General features: G+C 46.4%; 1 pseudogene; it reads right to left on the bottom strand.

Moving 5' to 3' along the window:
• Positions 1-2,011: 2,011 nt before the first annotated feature.
• LOC135909952 (uncharacterized) lies at positions 2,012-2,989 on the bottom strand (annotated as a pseudogene).
• Between the last annotated feature and the right edge of the window lie 3,494 nt (positions 2,990-6,483).

Here is a 6,483-nt window from a genome sequence, read left to right on the forward strand (position 1 = left end):
GTTCAGCTGAGACCCAGCTGGTGAGTGTGGGGTGCTGGATAGCACTGATAAGTGACTGTAGCTGCTGGTCTGCTTTCGTTGCATCTGCGACATCTTGAACCGAGAAGGCCTTTGGGATGTTGTGGCGCTGGATAAAGTTGACATACTCATTAGGTACTTCGTTGATGCGGGCACACATTTTCGTTTCAGGAACTGGATGCCTGGAAAGGTAATCGGAAGGGTTACTACTTCCTGCAGTGTGTTGTACAACGAACTTGTACTGTTGAATGCGTAGAGCAAGGCGCTCAATGCGGGCAGATGGTGATGATCTTGGGTTTCCCAGTATGCTCACTAAAGGCTTGTGATCAGTCAGCAAAAGGAAGTTGACTCCACAAAGGTAAAGACGGAAGTGCTCCATGGCCCATACAGCTGCGAGCATCTCACGTTCAATTTGGGAGTAGCGACTTTCAATTGGTGTAAGTGCTCTGCTTGCATAAGCTATCACTGCAATGTCTTCACTGTCACGCTGTGTAAGGATAGCACCCAGTCCATGTGGACTTGCATCCACCACCAATTCTGTCGGTTTGGATGGGTCAGAGCAAGCAAGGGTGGAGGCATCGGACATGGCTTGCTTTAGGCTCTCGAGAGCATTTTGCTGTCGTTCTGTCCACTCCCAGAGAACATCCTTCAGTGTCAGTTCACGTAAAGGCTGTGTGAGGTCAGCAAGATTTCTCAGAAATCTGCCTGAATAGTTGATCATTCCTAGCAGGCTCTTCACTGCTTGTGGTGATTCCGGTGTTTTAATCTGTAGGAAGGCTGCTATCTTTTTAGGATCAGGACGAACGCCATCAGCTGAAAAATTAAGTACAAAGAAGTTCAGTTGACATTGATGAAAGTGACACTTCTTTTCATTCAGTGTCAATCCACGTTCTTGGAGTCGCTGCAGAACGGCTTCCAAGGTCAAGTCGTGCTCCTGTTTTGTTTGCCCAAAAACAAGAATATCATCACGAACATTCAGGACATTGGGGATGCCATTGAGCACTTGGCGTATGGTGTTCTGAAAGATTTCAGCTGCACTGCTGATGCCGAAGTTCAGTCGTTTGTAGCGAAACAAGCCAACATGTGTTGAGAACGTGGTGAGTTGCCTTGAGGAAGGGTCAAGTTCCAACTGATGATATCCATTCCTTAAGTCAAGATTGGAGAACATTGTTGCAAGGCAACAATGATGTCATCCACTGTTGGGCACAAATGTCGTTGCTGTTGAATGGCAGTGTTCACAACACGCATGTCAATGCAGATTCGAATTTCGTCAGGCTGATGCGGTTTAGGCACAATAACCACAGGGGACACCCACGGTGTAGGTCCTATGGCAAACGAAATACGCCTGTGTGGTTGTGCAACCGGTGGTGCAGTGTCGTTTACAAAAAGATGAATGCGGTGGTTTTTGAGTTTCCCAACTCCACTAAACAACTTGGGGAATGCTTCCACGAATGACTTGTCACCTTGATGCTCATTAACTTGGTATGTGATCTGGACAAGGCCCAGGTTAGATGCTGCTGTAAAGCTTAAGACTGGTGCACAGTTTCCTCGAATGACAAAGATGTCTTCTTCAATGCAGTTATCTTTGTATCTCATTGTGACAGAGACTTTGCCTAGAAGTTCAAGTGGAGATGTTGCTTTGTATGGGAACACTCCGACGGATGTTTCCTGGAGTTTCACCTTTAGCCGATAGCTCTCAAAGTCATTTTCGCCAAGAATTGACACTGTTGCACCTGTGTCGATTATGAAAGTGACTGGCACATTGTTGATAGTGACAATAACTTTTGGAGATGGGCCTGTCTGAGGTGAGGTCATGGCAACGGAAACATACTCGTCACTGCTTGAACTGGTGTCACGGATGGCAGCACATCCTTTGGTGCTAGAACTCTCCTTACTGCAGACTGTCTGATTCCTGTTTGGACCATTGTCACAGTCCACTGCTTGTACCATTTGTCTCGTTGATTGACAGAATCTTGCAAAGTGACCAACCATGTTACATGCCTTGCATGTCTTGTCCCATGCAGCACAACTTGATCGTCCACCTTAGTGAGGCCACTTGCCACCGCAGTTGCGACAATCTGCTGATGAGACACGAGGTCGTTGCGGTGCATAGGTTTGTCGTGGCATCTGTCGGCTGTTTCTTTGGTGTTGACCATGGTGCTGTCCTTCCTTGTGCACTGCGAGCACCGCCGCATTGCTATCGACGTTCTTTTCGATTTCGGATATGTCCCGTTCGACATCCTTGAGCATTCTTCCTTGTTTAAGTAAGTCTGGTAAAATGAGGGAATGAAGCATTGCGTATTTGCGAAGGTGAGACGAAGTTGTGGCGAGGATTATTTGGTTCTGGACTTCAGCGTCGACGTTCTCGAAGTTACAGTGGCGAAAGAGCTGCCGGAGGCGCGCGTAGAAGGCGTCCAGTGGCTCACCGACGTTTTGCTGGGCTTGGCGAAATTTGTAGACCGCAAATGTCGAGTTCACTCGAGGGGCGAAGTGTGCACTCAGTTTCGCTCGTGCGGCATCGTATTCTGGCGTCGATGGGCTCTGCGTGGTCTGGGTCGTGCTTGTAGCTGTTGTAGCTTGTGTAGGGCAGTCGGGGAGGGAGCGAAATATGTCGTAGACTTGCTCGCCGACGTAGCGCAGGAGGAGCGCTTTCTTGCGTGCATCTGCCGTGATATCACACGCTAAAAGAAAGTTCTCGAACCTTTCTATCCACTTGGTCCATTCGTGACCAGTATTGTTGGCGTCTGTGGCGCGAAGGTCGAAACTTGGGAAGGGAGGGAGCGCGTATGCCATGGCTGCGATTGCCCGTTGCCGCTTGCTGCTGAGGGATGATACGACGGAATGACTTTGTTTGGCACTCACATGGGATCAAATAACACTTCTGACACCATTTTAGGGTTCGCGTAGACCGGGATGCGGTCTGATTGATTTAGATTGGAATGACGCGGTGATACCATAGAGTGATACGCACTCATTGCTCAAGCCAATGAATTGCTCAAGCTCCTATGCTTTATTCCACGTTGCCAACCGAGCACTCACATTTGGCTAAATGCTGTTAATAGACACTACAGATGGTAGCCTTGGTACCCAGTCTAAGCAAAATATTTTCCTCACTTCTGTAAGGTGATTTTTAATTGGTTTGTTTCATCTTGTCTTGCTAGACGTATAGGGAAACTCTACGTCAAGTATGCGCCAAGAACCTTCCCCCCTAGGTAACCTCGATAGTACCTCGCTCTCATCATGCTCCGTGTTCATTGTTGTGTTGTCATTTCTCAATGCACGCTGGCGTTCTTGCGGTTGAGAGTCGGCACACCTCGGCCTCTATAATGCCCGCGCTGCGCTCGAACGCTTACACAAGCCCTCACCTCCACTGGACATGCGTCGTTAACATCGGTCAGCAGAACTAGCGGATACTCGCTCGTACTTCAGCAATACTCTCGCTGGATATGTACTCACGCTCGTGTGGCAACACTACACAATAGTGAACATTGTGAAGGCCACCTTCAATTTTTTTTTCTTGGTTTAAGCGAACTTTGATTCGATAAACCTTTCAGATTGGTTTACCAATGAAGCGTTGTATGGAATACGCTATGTAGCATATTTTTTTTTATTTCATGGGCCATGTCACTGTGCAAAGTACGGCCTTGGACGGGATCGCAAATTTTGGCTTATTTATATATGCTTTGTGGAAACATACATGTTCATGCATATGTATGTGGAACAGCATTTTTATCAGAAACTATACGTTCCAAACGGTCTAAAAACGTGTTTGAATACTGAGAAAAAGCGCGATAGAATTGGCAGAGATTCCCAAACCCCGCGTAAAATCTTTGTTTTCAATAATCGTGAGATACAGTGAAACCCAAAATATTTTAAATATTTTCTTACCAGGTCCACAGAAATTAATCAGTTTGATCGGCAATTTTTCGAGACGTTGAACAATTCCGTTGGAATTCTTGCACTAGCAGTGCCATTCACCATATAAAAGGACGACTGAAATGGCCAATTTTCAGTCGTCAATATTCAGTAGATTTGGGAGCCTGGAAAAAATTAACTTCGACCGGAGGTATCGTCCAAGTCAGCCTCCAGTGTCCCTAGCAGTTCCTCAATCAAACGACGCAACGACTGCGCTTTGGTCGACTGGGCATCATAATGTTTCAAATGACAGCAGCAGTGAAGGCACAGAAGCTTCTGTCGGGTTGTCTAATTTTCCCATCCAACGTCAAGGCTGTTTTAACGAACTCTCAAGTAACTGTGGGGGCTCATGAGAGCATGTTATTCTGATAATTGAGTTCTACTAATATAAAGTGCAACTTTGTTTTCACCGCCGTAGGTTGCATTTATCAATCGGTCTTTTGAGAGCGTATGTGCAAGTTATTACGAACAATTATTCCCTCTGTGTGGAGCTTTCATTTATACAGAAGCACGCAGTCGATTTCAGACCAACCGTCGACCAAAGCTTGACTAGCTGTTTTATGTGTAAATTTTTGAACACCGCCTTTGCAAATGGCGTTTTCCATTACTGTGCAATATCTGTCCCGTTCAGCGAGAGCCGTGTTCGCTATCGTGCGAGAGGCGTTGCCCTTGAGAAACCTCTCTATAAATTCGTTCCCACAAGATACATTTCACGTAGCCGTTTTTTTCCGCGTTCCAAAGAAAGCACGCAAACTATGAAAAAATACGAGCTGAAGGGGTGCTTTCTAACTGTTATTGTGCTGCTCTCGAGCGTGCGATGCATAAACAAGGTCGGCTGCAGCGAGACTGGCTCGCGGCAGGGCGTTGTGCCTGGTGTAGGTATCTGGACATGCGGCTCTTATCGCAGGATGGTGCAAATACGTGCTGCTTGCCAAGAGTTGTTGAAGGGATAATGCGTGTAAGGCCACGAAAAAGAAAAGACGAAAGCAACATTTTGATTCTGCTTGATAGAAGAAAAGACCAAGCGCGTGGGAACGATAAATGGCGATGACGACTACTACAATTTTCCCTTTGTACACAAATGACCTTGTAATACTTTTCGAATTGAACGATGATGCTACAACTTCAAACCTCAGGGCTGAAATAACTGCGGATAAATCACGCAGGGACAAAACTAACTAATGGCAAAAAAAGAAAAAAAAATACATTGGCTATATTCAAGCGAGATTACGCATCTTCTTCAGACGACTCTTTTCGCACTGGCCCCCAGTCTCCACGCCTTCTTACACCTAATGTCCACCAGACGCTCTTTTTTTATCTCAAACACCGCACGTGCGCATCGCTTCGTGGTCGCAGTATCGGGTGACCGCGTCTGGCTTCACACTTGTGGACCGTGACCGGCGCGTCAGTTCCTGAGAGAGTGGACCCGCAGGCAGTTCCAGTTTACCGGATGTAGATAATAAGTTATCTACCTCGTTTGAACCAATCTCAGCGAACTGCAATATATGGAATACGGCCGTATCGCTGCGTGTTCTCCACAGCCACGCTATTTGGGTGGGGCCAACGTTGAGCTACACATATGGCTTACTGCAATGAGGAAAGAGCGGATATATGATTTTGGCTCTAGGTGCGTCAAGTGGACATGGAAATCGCGCAGTTGAGCTACTACAAAGCTGGCATTAAGGTACGCGTCCGAGCTCAAAGACGATTGTGCGCGCAAACGAAACACTGAGACAGACTGGGACGTTTACGAAGAAACGACATAAATCTTGCATACGGGGTGAGAATGGGGAGACAGATATTCTGTCAAAGTTTTCTTCAGACCCACATGGAAGTGTTCGTAGTGTGGGTGTTGAAGCGTGAGTGTCAAAGTCTAGGATGAGGAGAGTATAGAAGAGGAAACTTCATCCGTACCACGTAGGTGCAGTTGCACCATATGTTGGAGCCACGCGATTTCCATAATCGAACGGACTTTGCAAACTGGATTATAATCAAGACCTAAGGGGACCCAGGCTTTGTCAACAAAATACTGTGGACAGATGAAGCTACATTCCCACGTAACGCCCAAGTGAACATCCACAACGCTCACTATTGGAGCGACGGAAACCCTCACTGGGTTCTGAAGATACATCATCAATATCAGTGGTCAGTTAATGTGTGGTGTCGAATTCACGGTAGCACTATCATTGGAGGGGTGTTTTTTGATAACACGCTTACAGCCGAAAAATACGTCATCGACACCCATGATGGCGCACTTAAGGATTTTCTTTGCGAAGTTCCATTGGTTAGGATCAAGGTTATTTGATATCAGCATGATGGTGCAGAAAGGTATAAGCTTCGAATAATGAACACTTTTTTCAGGAAGCGTAGCAACAGAAAGTGGACTTCTAGAAGCCCTAATGGTAACAAGAAATGAAATTGACTTCATACTTTCTGCTGACCCCAGCATAGTGCAGGATGCAGAATTGATAGGTAGGGTAAAGTGCAGTGATCATAGGTTAGTGAGGGCTAGGATTCACCTCAGTTTAAGAGAGAAAGGTCAAATTTGGT

The sequence above is a fragment of the Dermacentor albipictus genome, chromosome 1, assembly GCF_038994185.2.
Source record: "Dermacentor albipictus isolate Rhodes 1998 colony chromosome 1, USDA_Dalb.pri_finalv2, whole genome shotgun sequence".
NCBI classification, from domain to species: domain Eukaryota; kingdom Metazoa; phylum Arthropoda; class Arachnida; order Ixodida; family Ixodidae; genus Dermacentor; species Dermacentor albipictus.